The following is a 13,800-nucleotide window of genomic DNA, read 5'->3' on the forward strand; positions in this document are numbered from 1 at the left end:
TCCCAAGGTCACTCCCCTTCCTCCTGCCTCCCCTTCCTTCTAGCTCCAGTATCTGCATAAACCCACCTTCTCCAAGCGATGATAGGCTGGGCGTGCCGCCATTCCCCCGTGTGAGCCGGACTCCGATAGGGCCGAGAGAGAAGCAGTCCGGAGAACGTGATGGGCATGGTCCCACCCCCGGCGCGGCCTGCGGGCCGAGCGCTGATTGGCCAGGCGGCGGCTGACGGACGGCGCGGGGCGCGGCGAGCGGCGCGGCGGGCTGTGGATCGGAGAGGCGCGGGCCGCACTTCCGCTTGGGTGTCAGAGGGTTGCCGGCCGCGGTCAGGGGAGGGGCGGGACGGCCGTAGGGTCCGCGGCGCCGCGGGGACCGAGTTCCGGTGAGTGGGCTGCGGCGGGGCGGGCGCGCGGGGACGGGTCTCCGGGAGGCCCATGTGCCACCTAGGCCGCGGCCGGGCCCCGGGCTGCAGAGTCGCAGCGCTAGGCCGCCGGGAGTGTGGACGACCGCGGGAGGGACGGGGCCCGGTGGGGCTCGAGCGAGGGACTCCGGCATTCTCGCTTTGCTGGGCGAGCCGCACATCCCCTCGGGGCGCGCGCGGAACTTGGTGCCCGCGTGGCCTCAGGTCCGAGGGCCTGTGTCTCCACTGAAGAGTCGGAGCGCGCCTTCAGACCTGCGCCGGCGAGGCAGGCAGGGCTGCCCGCGCTGTGTGCTGCTCGTGGGCACCGCGGGGAGGCTGGCGGAGACGCCGGCGGCGGCGCTCAGTTCCCCTTATTCCTTCCTCTGAGACAGACGCTGTGGCTGAGTGAGGCGTCTCAGTCTTGAGAGTTGGACAAGCTTTTGGGTTATGCTCTTTTGGTGTCGGCCTTTGTACATCTGCATCAGTGGTTCTATGGGGGCTCCGCACACACTTGGAGGAGACCTTCGTGTAGGCTAGGCTCCATATCGTCGGAGGTGTTGATGGGACAGCTCCTGAGTGGGATCCTCAGGGACGGGGAGCTGCTGACCCCTTCTGCAGAGAGCCTGGCCCCTGCTGTCACCGTCCTCTCTCCCACCTTCATTTCTTGTTTGTGGCTTGAGACATCTGCTGTACCAGTAAGAGATACATATGGGTCAGTTGTCTGCAGTGGGCTCTGCTGACAAGCAACAGGTGCTCCAAAGTGTTAGTTCACTGATGTGAGTAAGGGGACAGGAACATTTGAGTGGACACATTGTCCGTCGCCTCCCATTGCCTCTGATGGTGCCATCTAAAGGGTGACAATGAGGAAATGGGTGGCTGTATGCCCTCCATAGAATCTACCTTCCTGTTTGCCCAGGTACAGTGTGTTAATAACAACTCTTATCTCAGGGGATAACAATTTTGAGCAATTATTTGCTCTAGATCATTAGAAGCATGAGTCTTACAGCAGTCACTAACATTATCCTTATTCCTGAGGAACAGAGAGCTCAAGTAGCTTACTTCAGATCACATAGTAGTAAATTAAGTAGCAAAGGGACTGAAACCCAGACTTTCTCTCTCTCTTTTTTTTTCCATTACTAGGGATATACATGCCTTATGCCTATAAGTGAGCAGTCTCTGCACTATATCCCCAGCTTTATTTTTTGATATTGTAATATAAGAACATCATTTCCTCCCTCTAAGACCCCTAGTACTCCCTTTGCTCCCTTCAGTGGCCTCTGTTTCTTGGATTATTGTTACATCTGTAGGTATGTGTGTGTATTACGTATCCTTAGGTACATAAGCACCACCTGCTCAGTTTGTGTAAAGTGACTTAGGTCTACTCTTGCAGGGCTTGTCATTTAGTATTGGATACCAGTTAGTGTGTTCTTTACATGCGCTTTCTTACTTTTGAGGAGGATCTTATGTAACTGGGGTGGGCTCAAACGTAATTGAGCATGACCTTGAACTTCTGATCCCTTTACTTTCATTCAGTGTTCTGGGATTGCAGGCATGCATCATAGTCCCTGGCAAGTTCATATTCTTTTTGTTGTTGTTTTGTTTTTGAGACAGGGTTCCACTGTGTAACATTGGCTGGCCTGAAACTTGATTTGTAGATCAGACGGACCTCCAACTCAAGGATCTGCCTTCTTCTGCCTTCCACTTGGTGGACATTTGAGGCCAGTTTGAGGCCAGCCTGGTATACATAGGGAGTTCTAGGATTGCTAGGGCTATATAGAGCAACCCTGTCTTGAAAAACAACACAAAACAAAACAAAAAACAAAAAAAATACTAAGTGAAAATTCGACGAGTTTTTTTGTTTGTTTTTTTTTCTGCTTTGACACAGGACCTTACTCTGTAGTCAAAGCTGTCTAGACCCACCCCCAGTCCATCTACCTCAGCTGGGATTGTAAAAACCTTATATGAAAGTTAGGCTAGGTGTGGTGGTACACACTTTTAACACTCAAGAGGCAGAACCAGGTGTATCTCTACATAGTGAGCTCCAGGACAGTCAGGGTTATGTGGAGAGACCCTGTCTCAAAAATACCCTCTCCCTAAAACGTACATACATATATATACATATGTATGTGTATATCTATGTATTGAAAGTTAGCATGGAGTTCTGTTTAAGAATGTGTGTTAAGCAGTGAATGCATAGTGGCATATGCCCTTTAATCCCAGCACTCAAACAACAAATTCTCACAAAAAGGATGGAAACTCACAGGCAAGATATGTAGCTCACTGGGGAGAGGCATTTTCTGCCAAACCTGGTGATTTAAGGTGGATCCTGGGTACCTGTAAGGTAGAAATCCTGAACTATCTCCCAAGTGGTCCACTGACCTCAACATGTACACTATTACTAATGCATGCACACACACACATACACACAAAATAAAAAATTTTAAATTCTGGTTTCTTTTTGAGACAGGGGTTCTTTGTGTAACTATGGCTATCCTGGAATTAGCTCTGTAGACTGGGCTAGCTTCAAACTCACAGAGATTGCCTGCCTTTGCCTCCCAAGTGCTGGAATTAAAGGCCTGTGCCACCACTACCCAACTAAAGTAAAGTTTTCAAATATAAGTTCATAAGAATCTGTAATAAAGGGCTGGAGAGACAGGTCAGCAGTTAAGAGCACTGATTGCTCTTCCAGAGGTCCTGAGTTCAATTCCCAGTAACCATATGGTGGCTCACAACCATCTGTAATGGGATCTGATGCCCTCTTCTGCTGAAAAGTGTCTTTTGAAGACAGCTACAGTGTACTCATATACATAAAGAGAGAGAACGGCAAACTTGGGGAGGTAGGCAAGAGAGGATAGCAAGGGGGTGAATCTGATCAAAATACATTATGTAACGTGTGAAGATGTCAGTGAAACCCATTATTATGTATAGTTAATATATTCTAATAAAAACTTTTTGTTATTTTTTTGAGAGAGGGTCTTACTATTGTAGCCCTAGTGAGCCTAAAACTCACTGTGTAGATCAGGCTGGCCTTGAACTCAGATACTTGCCTGCCTCTCAGAATGCTAGGATTAAAGGTATACACGGACACCTGGCTTCATTCTTTTTTAAACATGTTAATATTGCCAAGCACTTGGGAGGCAGAGGCAAGTGGATCTTTGTAGGCCAGCCTAGTCTACAGAGCAAGTTCTAGACAGCCAGGGCTGTACAGAGAAACCCTACCACAAACAAAGAAACAAAGCCATTGAACTTTGATCCTTCTGCTCAACATTTCAGGAGACGCTATGAGATTTCCCTGTTTATAAAGGTAATTGAAAATATAATACTCTTTTTTGTTGTTGTTTTTAAAGATTTGTTTATTTATTTTATGTGTATGAGTACACTGTAGCTGTACAGATGGCTGTGAGCCATCATGTGGCAGCTGGGAATTGAACTCAAGACGGCCCTGCTTGCTCCGGTGTAATACACTGTAGCTGTCTTCAGATGCACCAGAAGAGGGCATCAGATCTCATTAAGGGTGGTTGTGAGCCACCATGTGGTTGCTGGGATCCGAACTCAGGACCTTTGGAAGAGCAGTCAGTGGAGCCATCTTGCCAGCCCTTTTTTTTTTTTTTTTTTTTTTTTTTGAGACAGGGTTTCTCTGTGTAGCCTTGGCTGTCCTGGAACTCACTCTGTAAACCAGGCTGGCCTCAAACTCAGAAATCTGCCTGCCTCTGCCTCCCAGGTGCTGGGATCAAAGGCATGCACCACCACCGCCCGAATACTCTTTTTTTTTTTTTTTTTTAAGATTTAATTGGTGTATGTGTGTCTCTGACTGTCTGTCTGTCTGTCTGTCTTATGTGTACTTGTTTCAGTACCAGTGGAAGACAGAAGAAGCGTTAAATCCCCCTAGAGCTGCTGATGGTTGCTAGAGACAGCACTGTGGCCCTCTGTAAGAGCAGCAAGAGCTCTGTCATTCCTTTTTTTGATTAGAACATTTTTGGTGCATTTTATTCTCCTGTGCTGCCTAAAATGGGGTTGACTGCATCTTGGAGCTTATTTTTCTGATGGACAGGCAGCCTTGTGCTGTAGCCAGGTATATGGTGTGCCTTTGGGTAGAAGTTGCGTGACAGCTCTCACAGTGGTTAACATGGTGGTGTGGGGTTAATGGGAAGTTTGTGCTGCATTCCTGGGTCCTGGCTGGTCTCTGGGCCATTTGATGGGAGCGGTCACTATTTCCTCTTGCCTTCTGTGCCTTTGCGTGAAAAATATGTTACTGAGAGGAATGTAGGTTAAAATATAGCTATATGTATGTGGTGTGCTGTAGGGCACCCTTGGCTCTTCCACCTTCAGGGTGAGACAGGCAACTAGGAATGATACCACACATGGCATACTGCGGTTAGAGAGGTCAGAGAGCTTTTGCCAGGCAGATCTGTGCTCTGGAATGCATTGCTGTGGAATGAAGGCCATCAAGTGGGTATCCTATACTTATTAAAAACATCCTGGTCACCTCAGGGTATGGTTACTCTGGCTTGCTGTGAGCCTCTGTGCTGGCACAGTGAGTTGAGTGTAAGTCAGTGTCTCCCCATTATCACCTGATTCCATTTGGATGTGGACATCTGATGTACTGTTTAGCACCAATCGTCCAGGGCAGGGTTTAGTCCCAAACTCAGTCAGTATTTGAACACAACTATTGTTTTTTGTTTTTTTCCAGACAAGGTTTCTCTGTATAGCCCTGGCTGTCAAGGAACTCACTCTGTAGACCAGACTGGCCTCGAACTCAGAAATCCGCCTGTCTCTGCCTCCCAAGTGCTGGGATTAAAGGCATGTGCCACCACTGCCCAGCTGAACACAACTGGAAGTACTTCAATCATGGGACCAGTGAAATGGCTGGTTCCATGATTGCCAGAGAGCCCAAGGGCCTGAGTTCAATCCCGCAACCCACGAAATGGGAACTAGCTCCACAGAGCTGCCCTTGGGCCTTTGCATGTGCCCTGTTGCATGTGTGTTCTCCCCATAATAATAAATAACCAAATTTTAAAAAATACTTGAGAGAGATGGCTCAGAGATTGAGAACACTGACTGCTATTCCAGGTCCTGAGTTCAATTCCCAGCAACTACATGGTAGGTAGCTCACAACCATCTATATTGAGATCTGGCGCCCTCTTCTGGCATGCAGGCAGAACACTCTGTACTTAATAAATAAATCTTTAAAAACAAAAACAACTTCAGGGCTGGAGAGTTGGCTTAGCAGTTGAGTGCTGACTGCCTTCCAGAGGACCCAGATTCAACTCCTAGCACCCATGTGGATGCTTACAACTGCCAGTAACTCACACATGGTGTACAGTAAAAGCACTAATATATAAATACAATTTTAAAAAGCTTCAATTATGGGGCTGGTGAGGTGGCTCAGCAGGTAAGAGCACTGACTGCTCTTCTGAAGGTCCTGAGTTTGGATCCCAGCAACCACATGGTGGCTCACAACCACCCGTAATGAGATCTGACACCCTCTTCTGGTGTGTCTGAAGACAGCTACAGTGACTTACGCAGGAGCGAGCGGGGCTGGCAGAGGACCTGAGTTCAATTCCCAGCAGCCACACACATGATGGCTCATGGCCATCTGTACAGCTACAGTGTACTCATACACATAAAATAAATAAAATGAGTCTTTAAAGAAACCTTCAATTATAAGAGTTAATAATAGTTCAGGCTTGAGTTTGATAATACTTTTGGTGTCTAGGTTCAATTCTGAATTTGTATCTGATTTCTAAGTTTTGCCTTTTCAAAGTGTTTTGTTAACACATTTCCACTGCTGGTATTATATATAGCCCCATAGTACTACTGGTTTAATCTGAACCTGCAGCCCTTTATAAATATGATCATGTGCTCACTGTGATGTATCCATGAACTTTGTTGACACTTCCTGTTCTTTCCAAATTCAGAAAACAAAGTGGAGGTTGCTTGACAGAGCCTCCAAACACTTTAACTTGGTGCCTTTGGTGATCAAACTTCCACAGTCTCAGTGCCGTGTTAGTGAGCCTGGGAGGGCTAACTTTCAGGAGGTGGCTGTGTGCCCTGCTGCTGGCTGCTGGTGTATGTCTCTTTCTTTGCTTGCTTTCTCCTGCCTCTCTCTACCTTCCTTTAGAATACCTGATTAACTTTGAGAAACACATTCTGAGCTCTTGGTCTGTGCATGTAAGCGGAATGTTTACCTATTGGGGCTGACAGGGTGTGACCCTGGCCTGGGTGCTGGCGTGTTCTAGACTTGTGCTAAGGTATGTCAGGTAGGTAGGGTCCCTAGGGCTCTTGGCTGGAGTCTGTGTGCAATAGTTTTTCAGAAGGGCTGAACTACTGGTTTGGAAAAATAACTGGTGAGTGTCTGCATTGGTGAATGCTGGAGTTGTCCATGTAGGAGCAGTTATGCATGGAGAACAAGAGGTCTGTTGGGAGCATGTATTGAGGTCTGCTTTGGATCCGTGGAGGAAAGCCACAGTGGACCACCTGGCAAGTGAGTATAATCTGGCTAGAGGCTAGTTGTAGAAGGTGCCAGCTGCAACCTGGCACCTTGTGTACTTGCTCTTGACAGAAAATAACAATGCTTTAAAGCCCACATTAGGGTGTGATCCAGTGTCTGGGACACCCTGGAGAGGGGAAAAAAGCACCATTAGTGTCATAAGTGAGGCCACCTCAAAAACTGGTAAAGGACTTGGGCCAGATCTGGAGTGTACCTTACTCCATGAATGCTCGATCCTAGTGCTGGCCCCACCAGTGGTGTGTAGTAAAGATAGCACTCTAGCTTTAATAGTTACATGCAGCCAGGAGGGGGTTAGGAGGTGGGGATGGAGAATGTGAGAGCATAGCTTCTGGCCCAGTCCCAGACCTTCTGATATTCAGAGCCCATTTTTGGATCAAGGATCTTTATCACTTAATCAATAGCTGAGTCACCTTTCTTCAGACAAAATAAACACTGATTGAATTTAGCAGCTTTTCTCTTTTCATTCCTCTTTTGTCAGGAGAAATCAGGGTTTATGGATTCTCTGACCTTGGTTTTAACAGCTGTTCACACTTGGCCCGGGAGCTCAGATAAGATCGTGGGTGTGATCTGGGTAGGTTTGGTTTTATCAAGACAAGTTTTTCAGCACAGTAAAACCAGTTCAGCTAAGGGACTGCAGAGTGATGTTGAGCAAGTTGATGAGGAAGAACTTAGAGTGGGAGAGGAAGCTGGCCAGTGTCAGCAGGGCTGGGAGCAGGCTGATGCCCTGAGAACATCTCACTCATGGGTGACCAAGGGTCATCCATCTGGTTCTGCAGCAGCTCCCCTTTTCTTGGCTCTTGCCAAAGCTGTGGTTTTGATCAGCAGATGATCAGCAAGGTGTTGGGGGGGTGGGGGTGGCAGGGAAGAAGCCACATGTAGCAAAGGATTAACCACTTGTCTGATTCTGCTGTTGTCTCAGTGGCAGACATAAGCTGTGGGGAGACCCATCCACAACTCTCCCACCCACTCTTTTGAGACGCTTTTGAACAGTTCTCTTCTGTTGCAGCATAATAATGACTAAAACAAACATTTTTGTACAAAAGTACTGGGCTCATCTTGTGTGTACTTGAAATACATTGTGCTGGATTATAAGATAATGTTCTTGAAGTGTGTGGTATGTTTTTGGTGCTTGCTTGCTAAATGTGATCTAGTAAAGGAAGGGGCATGTTATGCATAGTGGACTCCAGGCTCCCTTTAGAGGTGACAGTCCCCACACCTCTCCCAAGTGGCTGCTGTTAAAGGACCCTGCTGAGCACCGTCTAGGCCTGCAATTGAGGGCCACCCTGCTGGTGTGGAGAATGGAAACAGCAAGTGATTAATGCTGTTGCTTTCCTTGTCTTTCTCTGGGCCTAGACACTTCCCATTTCCTGCATGAATTCCTAATAAACCTAGAGCCCTCGGTGGCTGTACAACTTGCTCAGCAGGTAGACACTAACAAGACCTGTTCTTATTGTTGCTGAATGGAGACTGGACGCTGAAGTCAGCCGTTCACGTACACAGCTCTAAGCATGGTTAGGTTTTACATTGGTATTGGTATGGATTGTGTCGCTCCTGGCAGAAGCCACAAATCTTGGGAACCTAAAGATAGATAACTGAGGCTTTGGGACAGCTAAGTAAAGGCCATTTGTCTCACCTATAATGGCACCTCTTGTACAGCTGGAGTTAGCTGTGTTTGGCTAAAGGATTGGGAGCCAATGTTTAGTAAAGGTCACTTCTGGTTCCTGCCCTTAGACTGTCTGTGCTTAAAGCAAAGCTGGCGTGACCCGTGCACTCTCATCTTGATGACTGCAGGCCAGGCCAAAGCCAGCCAGCCGCTCTTGCTTTTTTCCTAGAAAAGCTGTGTGAAAGAGTAGGGGTTGTTTTTGTGATTCTAAATTTATACAAAATTTGTAAAAATAACCACTGCATGTCTACTATGACAGGGCTCTTCAGACCTTTTATGAGCGTTAGCGAAGAGCATTGTCCAGTGACTGTGAACTGAGAGCTGCAAGGGGGTTTGGAATGAGAGTGGTCAGTCTCTCATTCTTGTTTCATCCTGGTGAATGGCTTGGTCTTTGGGAATTGGCTGTGGTGTTTGAGCTGAGCTTGGGTATGCTACTGCTGCCCCAGCACAGGCCTGGATTTATAGGGCTGGAGAGTCTCCTGCTTCATTTCCTCCTACCTTTTGGGAACTGTCAAGAATTCTAGGGTCAGTGGATAATGGTTTAGCCTTTGAGTCTCATGGGCCATGCTGCCTCACCAGGCCTTTTAGAGTAGGTGGTGCATAGCGTTGTGTTGAGTACTCCTTCCGCTCTCACACTACATCTCCTGTGGCACAATAGCTTCCTGGGTATTGCAAGATGATACCCAAGTGACAGATGAAGACAGGTACTGAAAAGGTGGCCAAGAAGGCAATGCAGCCAAGAAGCATTGGCTGCTCAAAGTAGCCTGGCTGCCTGGGAGAGGAATGAGGACCCTCACTAGGCCTGGGACTGGTGGCTCTAGATGTTGGGGAAGGGGTGGGGAATAGCTGCCTCTGGGCTGTGCAAGGGTTGCTGGTGTTTCCATGTGCTCCTTTTGTGGATCCAACTTTGTCTTTGTGGCTTTGCTTTTTCATCCTCTATCTCAGTCTAGGAGACTTGTTTTTAATTCCTCCAGAGCTATTTTGACCATTGTAGAGTGTGTTCTCTTCCCAGCATTTCCGTGTGGCTCTTCTTTCTTCCTTCCTTTCTTTCTTTCTTCCTTCCTTTCTCTCTCTCTTTCTTTCTCTCTCTTTCTCTCTCTCTCTTTTTCTTCCTTCCTTCCTTTCTTTCTTTCTCTCTTTCTTTCTTTCCTTTTATGTATATGAGTACACAATATAGCTGTACAGATAGTTGTGAACCTTCATCTGGTTGTTGGGAATTGACTTTTTAGGACCTTTGCTCGCTCCGGTAGACCCCGCTCACTCAGCCCCTGCTTGCTCCGGCCCAAAGATTTATTTATAATTATATGTAAGTACACTGTAGCTGTCTTCAGACACACTAGAAGAGGGAGTCAGATCTCATTATAGGTGGTTGTGAGCCACCATGTGGTTGCTGGGATTTGAACTCAGGACCTTCAGAAGAGCAGTTGGTGCTCTTACCTACTGAGCCATCTCTCCAGCCCCCATGGCTCTTCTTTCATGTCATGCTCTGGTATGTGTCTGGAGTCCGACAGGCCCACCCAGGATACACAGCTAGATAGTTACTCCTAGGTCTGCATGTTGAGGAAAGACTGGCTCTATGAGAAGATGACGGTGCCCTTGGCTGGGCCTAATCAGTTGTGTTATGCTTTGCCCTTTGCGTGAGTTTATCTGTCAAGCTTGATAGTAAATACTGTGGCTGTGGTGGCCTCAGGGTGAAAGGCGCTACATGATACCCATGGCTGCCGTGTCTGTGCATTTCTGACATTTCTCTGGGCTCCTGTGTCCCTACTTACCCTTGAGTGAGGGTGGAATTGTACATTTAGCCTTAGCTTAGCCATTGGTAAGACTTCACTGTTTGAGGATTCCTGCTCTGTGATCTCTTAGGACAGAGCAAGTTTTCTAGGAATGTCTATAAGTTTCCTGTCTGGTCAAGCAGGGATTTTGAGGATTGCAAACTAACATTTTCCTGCAGAAACTAACTGGAGGGTTTCTATGTGTAGCTGTGACTGTCCTGAAACTCACTCTGTAGTAGACCGGGCTGGCCTCAAACTCTCAGAGATCTACCTGCTTTTTCTTCCCAAGTGCTGGGATTAAAGGTATGTGTCACCACTGCCTGTCTACAGATGCTTTTTTTTTTTCTTCTTTTTTTGGAATAGGGTCTTAACTGTCCAGGCTGACCTTGAACTCCTGATCCTCCTGCCTTCACCTCTCAGATGCTAAGATTACAGATATGTGAGAAAAAGTGGCTTTAGAATGTTTGTATTCCTCATGCAATGCCCTGCCTTGCAGAGAGACTATCTAGCTTGCTCCTCCTGTTTTTTTTTTTTTTTTTTTTTTTTTTTTTTTCTCGAGACAGGGTTTCTCTGTATAGCCCTGGATATCCTGGAACTCACTCTGTAGACCAGGCTGGCCTCGAACTCAGAAATCCACCTGCCTCTGCCTCCCAAGTACTGGGATTAAAGGTGTGCGCCAACCCGCTCGGCACCCCTCCTGGTTTTAACAGCAGAGGTTCCTATAACTAGGTTTTTCAGCAAGCTGATAGTGGCATTCTCCTGGTTGTTTATTTAATGACTTATTGTCCAAACTTCGAGATCTCTTCCCTCCCTCTCCTTTCCTATTTGGTTGAGACAAGGCATCATTGTGTAGGCTAGGCTATCCTGGAACTCCAGCTCCTCTTGCCTCAGCCTCTTGTGTTGTGGGATCATAGATATGTACTAGCATATCTAGCTCTAGATCTATTTTTATAAATAACCTAAAGATACATTGTAAGAGCAAAGTGGAAGAATTCATGGAAATAGTGGGACACTTTGGGCCTGATTGGGTCAGGTCCTTATAAGACAGAAGACCAGCACAGAGAGGGACCTTCAGAAGAGCTCAGGAGGGGGCCGCCTTCAGAAGAGCCTGGGAAGACCCTTTTAGAAGCAGATGGACATTTATTGGGTAGCAGAACAATTGTTGAGTGTCCCAGATTAGGGAGGGTATACTTGGGGGCCAGATGGAAGGAGAAAGCCCTGCCTCCAGCGTAGAGTTATTTGTGGAGAAGGTGGAAGGCCAAAATGATGCCCAGCCAGAACTAATTTCCTGGGTTTTCTCTAGACTTCAGAAAGGGAAATACCTGACTAGACAGCACTGATTAAAGAAACAAGAACCCCAGAGCCCTTCCTGAAGCAGTCCCTATGGGTTGATTCTGAGAGCAGGAGAACCTATAGGTCCATTGCCCAGGAGGTAAGGTCTGTTTTTTTTTTAATCTGCTTTGTATGTGGTCTCAGCTTTGGCAGAGAGCTGTGTTGACACATACAACATAGCTCTTAGGCCAGTGAGTTGATCAGTGAGTAAAAGCACTCGCTACCAAGCCTGTTGAACTGAGTTCCATCCCACATGCTAGAAGCAAGAAACAGTTCTACAAGTCATCCTCTGACCCCTATGTTTGTCTGTGGCATACATATACCTTCACCCCTACATATATACAAGAATAAGTGAATAGAAAAAAATAACCCTCACCCTGAGGATTCAGGTTGCCCCATGTAAAATGTCCCAATGGAAGCAGAGTCGTGAACTTTGTGTGATTGCAGAACAAAAGACAGATAGGTCTTTTACCAAATACATTGGCGGGAACATGAGGCAGGCAGCACAGCAAAGCTTAGAATGTTCTGCTGTAGGTTGTAGATACAGTGTTGCTGTCTGATGATACTCTGGGCTTTTGGTTGGTGGGACACTGCAGTCTGTTAAGAATACAAAGTCAAGGGGCTGAGACATGGCTCAGCAGGAAAGGTCCTAAGTTCAAATCCTAGCAACCACATGGTGGCACACAACCATCCGTAATGAGATCTGAAGCCCTCTTCTGGTGCATTTGAAGTCAGCTACAGTGTACTTATTTATAATAATAAATAAATCTTTGGGCTAGAGAGAGCAGGGACTGAGCAAACGGGGTTGACCTGAGCAAGCAGAGATCCTAAAAGTCAATCTCCAACAACCAGATAAAGGCTCACAACTATCTGTACAGCTACAATGTGTACTCATATGCATAAAATAAATAAATAAATCTTTAAAAAAAAAAGAAAAAAAGAAAAAGAAAACAAAATCAAAAGGGTGTTAGGTCAAGCAACAAGTATGGGCAACGAGTAGCTTTTAAAGGGAGAAAAGATAACCTGGGATAGTTTGGCTCTGGATACACAACACCCCAACTCTCCATAATGGGATGATCTGTTCAGAAAGACAGACGTAGTTTCCTTTAACCAAAAAGGCTTATTTGCCAAATATAGCTTTGCATTCTCTCAGGGTTTTCTGCTAAACAGGAAAAAACACAGAGTCTGTAGGTTTCATGGACTCAGGAGCCATGTTCTGAACTAGGCCCTAGAGATGATGAGACAGACTTGCAGAAGGTCTGAGGACTGATAGGTGCTATTCCACCCTGTGGGCCATCTGTGAAGCGCTGGGTACCTACATGGCCCTAAAGGTGCTCAGCCCCGTTTTCCTGCAGGTCATCTCGTCAGTTGTGGTCCATCAGGAGAGTTTCCTGAGAACACTGGTGTAGTTGGCCATGCCAGAGGACTTGCCCCATCTCTGTCTGAGGTCTGAGACCTAGCTTCTGGTGGCTTAGGTCTGCTGAAAACTAGTGCAGTGGCAGCAGGTTTGGTCTGACAGTACAGCAGTCTTCTTTGGCCCTTGAGCAAATTCTGTCTCCTCCATGGCAACCTGCAGCCATGCTGGGAGTTAGAGGTCAATGATTTCACTTACAGTTGTGAGACATCCTGAGGATGAGTGAGAAGGTTGGATCCTTGACCTTGTGGAGTCTTGTAGGAAAGGCCTACCAAGATAGGTTCTTTTTTTTTGTTTTTTGCTTGTTTTGTTTTTTCAAGATAGGGTTTCACTGTGTAGGGCTGGCAGTCCTGGAACTTGCTCTGTACATTAGGCTGGGATCTACCTCCCTCTACCTCCTGAGTGCTGGGATCAAAGGTGTGTACCACCACTGTCTGGCTCCAAATGGGTTCTTAGTCACAGTTGGACACTAGGGGACATAGGACATTGACATAGGCCATGGTAACTGTAGTGTCCCAGTAACTAGCAAACTTGTGTCTGGCCTCACATTTTATGCCCTGTTATAATGATTTACTATAAATTTACTTTTTTTTAAAAAAAGATTTATTTATTATTATTACTATATGTAAGTACACTGTAGCCATCTTCAGACACACTAGAAGAGAGTGTCAGATCTCATTACAGGTGATTGTGAGCCACCATGTGGTTGCTGG

General features: G+C 46.7%; 1 protein-coding gene across 2 annotated transcripts in view; it reads left to right on the forward strand.

Annotated features, from left to right (window-relative positions):
* Positions 1-205: 205 nt before the first annotated feature.
* Positions 206-13,800, forward strand: part of Osbpl2 (oxysterol binding protein like 2) — a 44,633-nt gene continuing 31,038 nt past the window's right edge. Inside the window, exon 1 of one of the 2 annotated variants that reach the window (XM_031372967.1) lies at positions 206-377. The gene's annotated coding sequence lies outside the window, so the exon portion shown is untranslated. The remainder of the gene's footprint in view (positions 378-13,800) is intronic. The other variant, XM_031372966.1, reaches the window with a different exon arrangement.

Source organism: Mastomys coucha, unplaced genomic scaffold (genome assembly GCF_008632895.1).
Source record: "Mastomys coucha isolate ucsf_1 unplaced genomic scaffold, UCSF_Mcou_1 pScaffold15, whole genome shotgun sequence".
In the NCBI taxonomy this organism is placed as follows: Eukaryota; Metazoa; Chordata; class Mammalia; order Rodentia; family Muridae; genus Mastomys; species Mastomys coucha.